Genomic DNA, 14,324 nt, shown 5'->3' on the forward strand with positions numbered 1-14,324 from the left:
TACCACATTCAAGAGAAAGAGAGGAGGGGGGAGCAAGAGAGCTTTAGGAGCACAGCAATGGCAAGCAGCCTATCACTAAAAGGAGCTGGCAAGGATGGAGAATTTGATCCCCTCATCCCCAGGGCAGCTGTTGATTAGGACTCAGTTCATCCCGTTGATTAGGACTCAGTTCAGCCCCTGGAGAGAGAGAGAGAGAGAGAGAGAGAGAGAGAGTATTGGTGTGGGGAATGACACATGCTGTATCAGAGTCTTAGTGCAAGAGTAGCTGGTGCATGCTAAAGAACACAGGAGCCTTGCTGGGTTAGATCAGCATTTTGTTCCCACAATGGCCAACCACATGCCCTTGGGAGTCCATAGGGACACGGGGACAAGTTTGAAGGACAGGTGAAAAAACCCACAAATTACATTTAAAGTTCTGTGAGATGCAAAGGAAAGCTTGCGTTTTAAACTTGCATTTTACAGCTTGTTGCTTGGTGCGGTTAACGGAATGGGGATATTGAGAAAGAAGAGACTTGGAATTAGAAGGTTAGGACTTCAGGGTTAGATGGCTTCCAGGTTAGTGCCAGCGGTGAATGGCGGAGTTTCTCTAAGTGGAGGAACCGGCTCCGTGAAAACTGGGTCGCCCGCCACGGCGAAGGTGGGGACCTGCTAGAAATCCCAGGTGGAGGAAGCCTGGGAACGTGGGGGTTCGGCAGGGCACCAGGAGAGCCTCCCCTACTCGCGGGGAATCCCATTTAGGGGCTCCGGAGCGAAGTGGGGTGAGCGGCGCGGTGCTGCGAACTGACTGCTACTTTCATGGAGTGAAGCCGCACAGCCATTGCCGGAGAGCGCTGACCTTTTCCTGTGGACATTCGGATTTAAAGTAATTACCTGTGAGTAAAGTGAAGAAATAGGATCTTTAAAAGCTGAATTAGGCTACGAATGGGGGAGGCGTAAAACAGGAAGTCCGCCTTCCTCTTTTTGTAAATAGTTGGAAGCAAAGAGGTTTAAACTAAAGCCTGAAAGACTGTGTTTAATGTTTAAATTTCCAGTATAAAAATAGCGAACCCCCCCTTGGAAGCAGGGGAAAAGGGGGAGGACTCGTGGACATTATTTGCCTGCAGAAAAAGAGGGGAAAGTTAACTTTTCACCACTCGGAACCTGGGAACGGCAGCCATTAAAATCGCTGCACTGCGGAGCTCCGCATTGACTGTGAATAGACTATTTGACTGTCAGTGAGTGAAACATTGTTTCAACTATTTTCTCCTGGTTTAAAAGTTTCAACTATTTCTTTCTGAACTAAAGTTAAGGCTTGATACTAATTATATTGGCGCAACTTGCTATTGCAATTCAAAAAAAATAAAAAGAAAAAGGATACTTTGGACTAATACAAGATAAACAATAACTATTTCCCTCTAGAGGAGGACTTTGAAACTGCTACAAGGAGTGGAATTTTCCAGTCTTAAAGATAAAACTCTGGGACTGTACCTGACCTTGAGGGCCTTGAGTGTTATGGCAGATGGGAAAGAAAAAATAGATCCTTCTTTACAAGAAAAGACAACAAGGTCTGGGAAGTCTTTTCGGAGAGCTTCTACATCTGGCCCTCCTGCTTCCTCTGCAGCTGCGTCAATGTATACTAAACCAAAAGGAGGAATGCTTTCGGAAGAAGATTGGGCACTTGTTTTGAGTAAAATTAACAATTCCTTGGAACAAATGAATAAAAAATTGGACCAAAACTCACAAAAATTGGACCAAAATACACAAAGCATAAAAAGCTTGGAACAAAAGGTTAATTCTAATACAGAAGCTATAGAGACATTAGTTAAGGAGTCTAACTCAACTAGACAGACTGCAGAGGAAGTTAAGGAAAAGATTGCTACTGTTGAAGCAAAGGTAGCACAACTGGAAACAGAGGTCCCAGATGTGCGGAAACAAGTACAAGACCAGAAGTTGATGTTTTCTATGTTTGAGCTCAAGGAGAAACAGACAAATTTGAGAATTCGGGGAGTACCTGAACTAGAAAAAGACTCTTTGATAGACTATCTTACAGAGGAATTTGCAGCCTATTGGAACCGGGATCTGCAAAAAGAGGAGTTTAAAATTGGGAGAGCCTTTAGACTTGGAAGAGGAGGGAAGAAGGAGAAGAACAGAATAAGAGACTGTTTGATTACACTCCGATCCAAAGAAGAGAGGGATAAAATCTTGAGTTGGCATTACGAGGAGGCCTTGGCAATACACCAATTTAGAGTGGAGATATTTAAAGATATCCCTAAATATCTTTTAGATTTGAGATTTAACTTCAGAGATCTGGTTGAACTGTTGAGAAGGAACAAAATCAACTTTCGGTGGGAATTTCCTCAAGGCTTATCCTTTAGTTTTAAAGGAAGGAAAATAAAGATAAGATCTGTAGAAGATAAAACAAAGTTCCTGTATAACCACGAAGAAGACCTACAGAAGGGTATTGGAAAAGAGCCAATAATACCGGAAAGAGGATCACCAGACAGAGGATTGGAGCAAAGAGTATGGGAGAGAGCATCACCAAGAAAAGGTACCCTGGACATTTCAGCATTGTCTTTTGGACTGGACTCCCCTGTTAACGAACCAGTGTTACCACCAACAGAAGAGGAGCAAGCTCTGGGGGCAGTTGGGGGAGCACCAAAGTAGCCACAGGATGGCGCTGCAGGCCTTGAGTTGGAATGTTAATGGCCTCAACAGTTCGGAAAAAAGGCGAAGAGTGTTTCATTTATTGAAAAAAGAGCAATTGGACTTGATTTGACTACAAGAAACACATGTGACAAGGTTACACAGGAAATTATTGAGTAATAAAAAATTAGGCCAAGAATTTAGCTCATCGGATAAAGTTAAAAAAAGAGGAGTGGTTCTTTATGCAAAGGAGAGCCTATCACCTAAATTTATCTTTAAAGATGAACAAGGAAGATTTGTAGCAATTGAAATCCAAACACAAGGAGATAAAATTTTGATAATAGGTATTTATGCACCAAATGAAGGGAAATCGGAATTCTTTAAAAAGCTACATGAAATCTTGATGGACTATTTGGACTACAATATGATTCTGATGGGAGATATGAATGGTGTTGTATCCACAAACATGGATAAGGCGCAAAGACAAATAATTACTAAGGATGGAAGACTACCAAAAACATTTTTTGACATGACTGAAAATATGGACGTAATTGACATTTGGAGAATGAAGAACCCTCTGGGAAGAGAGGGAACTTTCTTCTCTGAGGCTAAAATGACATGGACAAGAATTGACCAAATCTGGGTAACTAGAGGACTGGCTCCAAAGATTAGCAAAGTTGAAATTTGCCCCAAGACCAGCTCTGATCATAATGCTGTGAAGATGGAAATGAAATTAACGCCAACTGGTTCCTTTAGATGGAGGATGAATGACTCTTTGTTTAGGAATGATGAATTTACTAAAAAGGCCCAAAAAACTTTGAGAGATTACTTTGAGATAAACATGAACACTACAGTGGAAAAAAGAGTAATCTGGGATGCAAGTAAAGCCGTCATGAGAGGATTTTTGATACAACAGAACGCAATTAAGAAGAGAATGCAAAATGAGAAAAAAGATAAAATTTTGGAAAAAATAAAGGAAGGAGAGAAGAAACTGAGGGCGAAACCAAAGTCTCAGGAGATTTTGAAAGAAATAAAGTTATATCAAGTACAATATATGAAAATGATGAATCAGGAAATAGAATGGAAGATTAAACAGATGAGACAAAAGACATTTGAATCGGCAAATAAGTGTGGGAAATTGTTGGCTTGGCAGTTGAAAAAAAGACAAAAATTAAATACTATTACGAATTTGGAAGTGGAAGGAAAGAATATACAGAATCCAGTGGAAATTAGAAAGTGTTTTCAGAGGTATTTCAAACAACTATATACACAGGAAAAGCAGAATGAAATGGACATTGATAAATTTTTGAAAATAAATGGACTACAAAAAATTTCCCAAGAAAATAAATTAATGCTGGATTACAAAATAACGGATCAGGAAGTAGAAGGGGCCATTCAGAATATGCAATTGGGTAAATCCCCAGAACCGGATGGACTGACTTCTAGATATTACAGAACTTTGAAAGAATGGTTAATACAACCATTAAAGGAAGTCTGTAATGAAATATTGGAAGGGAAAAGGGCACCCGAGTCGTGGAAGGAAGCATACATTACACTTATACCAAAATCAGAGTCTGAAAAGACGCAACTTAAGAACTACCGTCCCATATCACTGCTTAACGTGGATTATAAAATTTTTGCAGACATTTTGGCTAAAAGATTAAAAAAGGTGTTAGCAGAAGAAATTCATAAAGATCAAGCGGATTTTCTCCCGGGCAGGCATTTGTCTGATAATACGAGGAATATAATTAACATTTTAGAAAAGTTACAAGTGAAGATTAATACTAAAGCAGTTCTGATTTTTGTGGACGCGGAGAAAGCCTTTGACAATATTTCCTGGAGTTTTATGAAGAAGAATCTATTGGGGATGGGGGTTGGTAAAGGTTTTGGAAATGGTATAGGTGCAATCTACTCAGAACAAAAGGCTAAATTAATTGTGAATAATGTAGTGACGGAAGAATTTAAGATTGAGAAAGGAAGACGACAAGGTTTCCCAATCTCTCCATTGCTTTTTATATCGGTCCTGGAGGTTTTATTAAATATGATTAGAAGGGACAAATTGGTTAAAGGTATCCAAGTGGGAACCAAACAGTATAAGTTGAAAGCATTTGCCGATGATTTGGTATTGACTTTACAGGAGCCAGAATCAAGCACTAAAAGAGTATTAGAACTGATTCAAGAATTTGGTCAGGTAGCAGGTTTTAAGTTGAATAAGATGAAAACTAAAGTTTTAGAGAAAAATCTAAATGAGATTGAGAGAGACAGGTTCCAGAAGGAGACAGGATTGACATTGGTTAAGAAAGTGAAATATTTAGGGGTAAATATGACTGCTAAGAATGTGAATTTATTTAAGGATAACTATGAAAAATGTTGGACGGAAGTGAAAAAGGATTTAGAAATATGGTCAAATTTGAAGCTATCATTGCTAGGTCGAATTGCTGTGATTAAAATGAATGTATTGCCAAGAATATTATTTTTGTTTCAAACATTGCAAATTTTGGACAAGATGGACTGTTTCAAGAAGTGGCAGAGAGATATCTCTAGATTTGTCTGGCAGGGCAAGAAGCCTCGTATAAAATTTAAAATATTAACAGATGTTAAAGAAAGAGGTTTTTTTGCCCTGCCAGACCTTAAACTTTATTATGAATCAGCCGCATTCTGTTGGCTGAGAAAATGGATGCTTCTTGAAAATACGGATGTGTTGGATTTGGAAGGTTTCAATAATGTATTTGGTTGGCATGCATATTTGTGGTATGACAAGGTTAAAGCACATAAAGCGTTTAAAAACCATATTGTTAGAAAAGCACTGTTTAATGTTTGGGTAAGATATAAGGATTTGCTCGAAAGCAAAACCCTAAGATGGGTGTCACCAATGGAAGCAAGGGCTCAGAAAAAAACTCAATATGGAGGCCAAATGGCCGAAGTATTGTGAAATTTTGGAACAAGAGGGAGACAGATTAAAATTGCAGAGTTTTGAAAAACTAAAAAATAAAGTGCGAGATTGGCTCCATTATTATCAAATAATGGAGGTATATAATGTGGATAAAAAAATAGGCTTCTGTGATGGGATGATGAGCTGCTTGTGCGTAAAATCGTATCCCCTCAGAGTTTGTTCAAGTCCACAAACCTCTGTCTGTGACGGAGCCCCTCAGACATGGCTCCTCTAGTCACTAGCAGATTCCGACAGTGGTTGCTTTCGGAATCGCTTCCAACATAAAAGCTCCTTAACGGAAACACGTCTTCTGGACTCTCTGCGTGACAGTTTCCGGCGAGGAGTGGGTGTCCCTACAGGAGGTCCTGAAACCTCCCCACTGTTTTCGCTGGAAGTGTCTCTGAGCCATCCCTCCAGCTCACTTTCCCTCAGCTCAGCTCCTCTCCCCCTACTGGTTCCCTCTTCAGCTGCTGAGTCTCTCCCAACCTGTGTGAGCCCTTTCACCTCCCTTCCTTCCGATGGCAGTTCCCTGACATCCACCTCCCCTCCAGGGCCCCCTTCACCCCCTCTCGCCCCCTCCTCTACGGGCGGTGAGGAGGCAAAACCCCGGAATGAACTTCCTTCATCTTCCGATGTCTCGAACACTTCTCTCCACCTGTTGCGGTTCCTGGTCTCGAAGTACTCCTCCTCCTCAGAGTCCATCTCCCCTTCCCCTTCCGAGTCCGGGAATCCTTCCAACTCCTCCTCCTCATCGGTGGTCCCAAAGTATTCCCTCCGGAACCTCTCCACAGGCTGAGGTTTCCTTGGGAACCTTTGATGGAACGTTTCTATCAATACCTCGTCATTGATATCTTCGGCCATTACCCAAGTGTTTTCTGACTCCGGTTCTCCTTCCCACGCTACCAAATACTCCACCTGATCCCCCTTCCACCTGGCGTCGAGGATTTCTGCCACATGGCTGCTGCATTCTCTTTCTTCTATGACCGGTCCCCGAGTGGCCATCCCTTCTCGTTCCCCCTCGTACGGTGACAGTAACGACCTGTGAAATACTGGGTGCAGTTTCATGTGGTTGGGTAACCGGAGCCTGAAAGCCACTGGGTTGACCTGTTGAATGACCTCAAAGGGACCCAATCTCCTGGGTCTTAATTTCTTACAACCTCCTTTGAACGGCAACCCTTGGGTTGACAGCCACACCCTATCTCCCACCCTTATGGTTTCACCTTCCCTTCGGTTCTTGTCTGCCTGCCTCTTGTATTCTTCCTTCGCCCTTTCTAAGTTGAGTTGGAGCTGACGATGGATTGCTTCCATTTCTTCTACAAAATGCTCGGCTGCCGGGACGCTCCATCTCTCCCCTTCTCCCCCGGGAAAGCCCTGGGATGACACCCATAATTAGCCAAGAAGGGGCTCATCCCTGTGGACACATTCTCGGCATTGTTGTAGGCAAATTCCGCCAGCGCCAACTTTTCTACCCAGTCATTCTCTCTGTCATTGACATAACACCTCAGGTATTGCTGGAGGACACCGTTTGCTCTTTCCGCCTGCCCGTTGGTTTCAGGGTGCCGGGCAGTCGAAAAGTTGACCTCCACCTGCAGTAAGCTCATGAGCTTCCTCCAGAACCTGGAAGTAAATTGTTTTCCTCGGTCTGAGACCACCCTCAATGGCATTCCGTGCAACCTAAAAATGTGTTCTACAAATAACTTCGCTGTCTCTTCCGCCGTGACTGCATGCGAGCAGGCTACAAAGTGGCACATCTTTGTTAGTAGGTCTACCACCACCATGATGGCTGTTTTCCCTTTGGACTTCGGCAGATCAGTCATAAAATCTATCTACACTGCCTCCCAAGGTCGTTCTGGGGTTGGTAAGGGTTCTAATAGCCCCGCCGGCGCCCGCCTTTCCCCTTTGGCTCGCTGGCATTGCTCGCACCCTCTTACATACTCACGTACATCTTCCCTCACCTTAGGCCACCAAAATTCCCTGGTGACCAACCACATGGTTTTGTGTTGTCCAAAATGCCCCGCCGTGGGGCTGTCGTGCAACTGCTTGAGTACCCTCCCCCTTAAGTCTCCTTCAGGGATATACAGTGCCCCTTTGTAATACAAAGCTCCATTTCTTTCCTCGAAACCCCCTGGTTCCTCTCCCTCACCCCTAAGACCTCTGAGCTTATTCTGGGCGTATTCATCATTCTCTGTTTCCTCTACCAGTTCTCTTTGTCCCACCAATGCCGCCCCACACACCCAGCGGTCCTCTGGAATGACATGTCTCTCTTCGGGTGCTCCCTCCCCCTCCAAATATTCAGGTTTGCGTGAGAGAGCGTCCGCCCTAATGTTCTCTGGGCCTGGCACGTAACAAATCTCAAAGTTAAATTTGGAGAACTCCTGGGCCCATCTCACTTGCCGTTGGTTGAGCACTCGTGCCGTCCTCCAATACTCTAGGTTCTTGTGGTCAGTGCACACTTGCACCTTATGTTGTGCGCCAATTAGCAGGTGCCTCCATCTCCGGAACGCCTCATGAATGGCTAGTAGTTCTCGGTCATACACCGTGTAGTTCCTCTCGGATTTGTTCAGCTTTCGCGAAAAAAAGGCACACGGTCTCCACTCTGACTCCTCCTTCCCTGGCTGCAGAAGCACCGCCCCAATCGCTCTGTCTGATGCGTTAGTTTCCACTCTCATCGGTTTTTGTAAATCCACATGCAGGAGTTGTTGTTCCGAGGCGAAGGCCCTTTTTAGTTCCTCAAATGCTCGCTCCGCCTCCTCAGTCCAAACGAACTTCTTCTTACTGCTGAGACAGTCCGTAATGGGCGCCGTCAGGTGGGCAAAGTTTCGGATGAACTTACGATAGAAGTTCCCAAATCCTAGGAACCTCTGCACATCCTTCCTTGTTTTGGGTGTTTTCCATTCCAGCACCGCCTGGACCTTGCCGGGATCCATGGCCAATCCCTTGTCTGACAGGTGATACCCCAGGAATTCCACCTCCTTGGTATGAAACTGACACTTCTCCAGTTTCACCCACAGCTGGTTGGCTTGCAGCCTGCTCAACACTTCTCTGACGTCTCTCACATGCTGCTCCTCATTCTCAGAATACACCAACACGTCGTCTAAGAAGGCCACACAATTCTTGTAAAGCAAAGGCCCCAGGACGTGGTTCATAAACGATTGAAAGCATGCGGAGCCTGCTTGTAGGCCGAAGGGCATAACTAAATATTCAAATGCCCCTAAAGGGGTGAACATGGTGGTTTTCCATTCATCCCCCTTCCTTATTCGTATCAGGTTGTACGCCCCCCTTAGGTCCAGCTTTGTGAAAATCTTTCCCTTCCGCACCCTTGTCAAAATGTCGTCAATCCTGGGCATAGGGAAGGCCACTGGTTCTGACACTGCATTTAAAGCCCTGAAGTCACACACCAGCCTCGGCTTGTTCGTGTTTTTTTTATCCACAAAAAACACTGGGCTGCCCCCCACCGCCCTGGACTCTCTGATGAACCCTCTCTTCAGGTTCTTGTCAATGAACTCTCTTAGCTCCTGCATCTCTCTGTCTGACATGGCGTACAGCTTGCCTACAGGGAGCTGTGCCCCAGGGAGTAAATTGATTTGACAGTCAAAGGGTCTATGCGGGGGTAGTTGGTCAGCTTCCCTTTCGCTGAAGACGTCGCGGAGATCTGCGTATTGTCGTGGTACCTTCACGTTCTCCGTTACTTCAGTCCCTGCTAGGGTGGCTTGGGCCCCTGCCAAACCCTTTCCCTCTTTGCAGTGTTCTAAGCAATGTGCTGAACCAAAAGAAACCACTCTCTGATGCCAGCCCACCAGCGGATCATGTAACGCTAGCCAGCTCATCCCCAATATAATGGGAGCTCCTCCCAAGGTGGCCACATTAAACGCTATCAGTTCGGTGTGCCTTGCCACCTTCATTATCATTGGGACGGTCTGCAAGCTGACTTCTCCTCCCAACAGCTCCCTGCCATCGATCGTGGTCACCTGCAGGGGGTTGCTTAAAGGGATCGTCTGTATCTGGTGTTCAGCTGCAAACTCTTTGCTCATGAAATTGCAGGAGCTGCCTGAGTCCAACAGCGCCTTTATCTTTAGAGGGTGTCCGTTTGGCAGCTCTAGCGCCACTTCTATCACTAGGGCGGGTTTAGGAGGTTCTGGCGTGGGCACTTTCACTGCTCTTTGGCCTGGCTGCTGTGCCCCGACGGTGGCAGCCAGGCGTTGGCTTTTACTTGCTCCGGTATTTCTTCCTCTCTTCCCTCCACAGCTCCTACCATCCCTTGCCATTCCTTCCTCTGGGGGCAGACTCTGGCAAAGTGACCTGGCTGTTGGCAGAGATAGCATTTCCGGGCGCCTTTTCCCTCCTTCTTTCCCCCCTCACTGGGCTTTGAAACTGCGCGCGCGCGCGCTGTTCCGATTTCCATCGGCTCTGCCGGCGGGAAAGTTGGCTCTGGAATGTCTGGAATGCGGAACTCCTTCCAACGTTCCCCCTTCCCTTCCCGCCTCTCCAATGCTCTCGCCTCCTGGCGCGCTCCTATGGTCAGCGCTGATTTGGTCAGCTGGTCCATAGACTCCGCCCTGGGCGCCCGGGAAAGTTCGTCGTTCACAGCCGAAGAAAGCCCTTCTTCAAAGAGCATTTGAATGGGTTCCGCCGATAGATCCCACCCCAATTTATGGATCAACATGGTGAACTCAGTCCAGTACTCACGGACAGATCGGCTCCCCTGTTTGCAAGCCATTAACTGTCTGCGCACCACTCCCTGTTCAATATCGCTGGAAAACATCAGATCCATGGCGCGAAAGAACTTCATTGTGTCCTTTAGGACGTCACTATTCGCTGCCATCAGGGGTCTAACCCAGTCTCTCGCCCCCTTTTCAAGATGCCCAATCACGAAAGCCACTCGTGATTCCTCGTCAGGGAATTCATCAAACTGCAGATTGAGGGTATATTGCATCTCTGTCCAAAAGCCATGATAGTCTTTGGGCTCCCCCCCAAACTTCTGCACCAATCCTGGTACCTTTCTGGCGAGCTGGGTGGCTTTCTCCTTTTTGTCTGCATCCTGAGCCCTCCTCTCCTCAAGCCTCGCCGTCTGCAGCGCTAGCTGGACCTCCAACACCCGGTACCTTTCTTCCAGGCTTGGACCCGCTCCAGCTCCTGCTTCTCCGGTTCCGGCTGGGTTGCTCATGATGCCTTCTCCTGCACAAGCTGCTTTCAAAGACTGTCGGAATGCTGTGATGGGATGATGAGCTGCTTGTGCGTAAAATCGTATCCCCTCAGAGTTTGTTCAAGTCCACAAACCTCTGTCTGTGACGGAGCCCCTCAGACATGGCTCCTCTAGTCACTAGCAGATTCCGACAGTGGTTGCTTTCGGAATCGCTTCCAACATAAAAGCTCCTTAACGGAAACACGTCTTCTGGACTCTCTGCGTGACAGTTTCCGGCGAGGAGTGGGTGTCCCTACAGGAGGTCCTGAAACCTCCCCACTGTTTTCGCTGGAAGTGTCTCTGAGCCATCCCTCCAGCTCACTTTCCCTCAGCTCAGCTCCTCTCCCCCTACTGGTTCCCTCTTCAGCTGCTGAGTCTCTCCCAACCTGTGTGAGCCCTTTCACCTCCCTTCCTTCCGATGGCAGTTCCCTGACAGCTTCCAAGTGGAAAAATCAAAATTAGAAACAGAATTGTTAGACTCTAAAGTTAAGAATTTGTCAAGAATGTATAACTTGCTGTTGAAATGGAATACTCAAGATGAAACGGTGAAATCTGCTATGATTAAATGGGCACAAGATGTGGGACATAACATTATGATGGCTGATTGGGAACAGTTATGGACCACAGGTATGAAGTTTACGGCATGTAATGCCTTAAAAGAGAACTTAATGAAAATGATTTATAGGTGGTACATAACATCAGTCAAGCTTGCAAAAATCTATCATTTGCCCGATAATAAATGTTGGAAATGTAATGAAACTGAAGGTACTTTCTTTCACCTTTGGTGGACGTGCCCAAGGATTAAGGCTTTCTGGGAAATGATCTATAATGAAATGAAAAAGGTATTTAAATATACCTTCTTGAAGAAACCAGAGGCCTTTCTCCTGGGCATGGTCGGCCAATTGGTGCCAAAGAAGGATAGAATTTTTTTTATGTATGCTACGACAGCAGCAAGAATTCTCATTGCAAAGTACTGGAAGACACAAGATCTACCTACCCGGGAAGAATGGCAGATGAAGCTGATGGACTACATGGAGTTGGCAGAAATGACTGGCAGAATCCGAGACCAGGGAGAAGAGTCGGTGGAAGAAGATTGGAAAAAAATTAAAGTATATTTACAGAAATATTGTAAAATTAATGAATGTTAGAAGGATGCTGGAAAGAAGTTATATGACTTTAGCAGAAATGTTATAAAGAATTAAGTATGAATAGATTGACAATGGGTAAAGGTGCAAAACTTAAGGTTAAATTGCGTTAAGATAAATTATGGAACTAAATTTGAGAAAGAGGGAAAGGATTTGCTGGAATAATTAATTGAACTAGAATACAAAAAAAGGAGGTGTGAGGAAGTCGAGGAAATAAGCAAATGAAAGATAAGGATATGAAAATACGGGGGGGTTTTTTCCTTCTATTTTTTTAAAGGTTTGTGTTTTTTAAATGTTTCTGTTTTTTCTTTTTTACTGTTTTGATGTACTGTTGTTGTTTTGTTTTATTGTATTTTCTTTTGTTTTTGAGGTTTTGTAACTGTTCACTGCTTGCTTTTCTTTTTTTTGTAATTCTTAAACTCTAATAAATATCTTTTTTTTTTTAAAAAAGGGAAAAAAACAGATGGCTTGGATATTTGTGGTAGATAAAGTCAGAGTAAATGCGCACCTTGAGAACCACTGTGTAATAAATGTAGGGGTTGCTCGTGCGCAAGTTGGTGCCACTCCTGGCTAGTTTGCCTTGTTCTGTCTGGACACCCCTGCACTTTGTGGCTGTTCAGTCGCTAGCAGAATCCGTCAGTGGGCGTTTCTTAAACCTTTTCCAGCATAAAAGTTGTTTGACCCCAAGTCTCCTCCTACTCTCCCTGCGCGGAAGCCTTCTGCGCAGGGGGGGCGTGGGTAGAGGAGGACCCGTGCTCTCCTCGCTGATCTCCAGCGAGGAGTCCTGGAGCCCCCTCGCCGATTCCCCCATCTGCCCCCCTTTATCCCTGGTGTTACACTGATTTCTTTCCCCAGCTGGTGAGCCGCCTCTCCCCCTGCTGGGCCCTTCTCCAGCATCGCTTGAGAGCCTAGCCTCGGCCTCTGGCTCCAATGTCAGTTCCCTGACATCCACCTCCCCCCCCAGGACCCCCTTCACCCCTGGCCCGACCTTTTGATCCAACTTTGTCCCTTTCCTCGGCCGACGATGCTGGGAATGCCCAGAAGGAGCTGTCGCCATCCTCTGAGGATTCAAAACCCGCTTCCCACCCGCTCCGATCTCTCCCCGCGGGGTGGGCCTCCCAGTCTGATTCTTCTTCCTCTGAAGCCTCTCCTCCCTCCTCTTCGGAGGCAGAAAAACCCACAAAATCCTCTTCATCGTCTGTGGTTCCAAATTGTTCCTCCCAGAATCTCGCTAGTGGCTTGGGTTTGTCCGGGAACAGGCTGTGGAATTCCTCCACAAGATACCCATCATTGATTGCCTCAGCGGGGACCCACGTGTTTTCCGACCCGGGTTCTCCCTCCCAAGCTACCAGGTACTCCACCTGGCGCCCTCGCCACCTTGAATCGAGTATTTCCGTGGCCCGGTTGTGGTGTTCCCTCTCCTCTATCTGCGGGTGTGTGGTGACTTCGCCTTCCCGCCCCGGGACTCCCCGCCCCTCCCTGTACGGTGAGAGTAGGGACCTATGGAACACCGGGTGTATCTTCATGCTGTCCGGCAACTTGAGCTTGAATGCCACGGGGTTCACCTGCTGTGTTACCTCAAACGGCCCCAACCGCCTTGGCTGCAACTTCTTGCACCCCCCCTTAAAGGGTAACCCTTGGGTTGACAACCACACCCGGTCCCCCACCCGTATGGTCTCCCCTTCCCTACGGTGCTTGTCTGCCTGCCTCTTGTAAATTTCCTTGGCCCGTTCTAAGTTCATCTTAAGTTGCTGGTGCAGAGCCTCCATTTCTTCCACAAACTGCTCTGCCGCAGGTACGCTCCACCCTTCCTCCCCACTCCCCAGGAAGGCCCTGGGGTGACACCCATAATTGGCCATGAACGGGCTCATTCCCGTGGACACATGTTCAGCGTTATTGTACGCAAATTCAGCCAGCGCTAGTTTCTCTACCCAATCGTTCTGCCTCTCGCTGACGTAGCAGCGTAGGTATTGCTGGAGTACACTGTTCGCTCTTTCTGCTTGCCCGTTGGTTTCCGGATGTCTCACCGTCGAGAAGCTCACCTCTACCTGCAGCAAGCTCATGAGCTTCCTCCAGAACCGGGAAGTAAATTGTTTTCCGCGATCTGAGATGACCCTCGAGGGAGCCCCATGCAACCTGAAGACGAGATCCACAAACAACTTGGCTGTCTCCTCTGCTGTCACCGCATGTGAGCAAGCTATGAAATGGCACATCTTCGTCAGTAGATCGACTACTACCATGACTGCTGTCTTCCCCCGGGACTTGGGCAAATCGGTCATAAAATCAATGGACACCACCTCCCAGGGTCTTCCCGGCGTGGGTAAGGGTTCCAGTAACCCTGCGGGGGCAGCCCTTTCCCCCTTTGCCCTTTGGCAGCGGTCGCACCCCCGTACATATTCCCGTACATCCTCCCTCACCCTTGGCCACCAGAACTGCCTGGTGA

Source organism: Podarcis pityusensis (assembly GCF_964106645.2).
Source record: "Podarcis pityusensis genome assembly, chromosome: W".
Classification (NCBI taxonomy): domain Eukaryota; kingdom Metazoa; phylum Chordata; class Lepidosauria; order Squamata; family Lacertidae; genus Podarcis; species Podarcis pityusensis.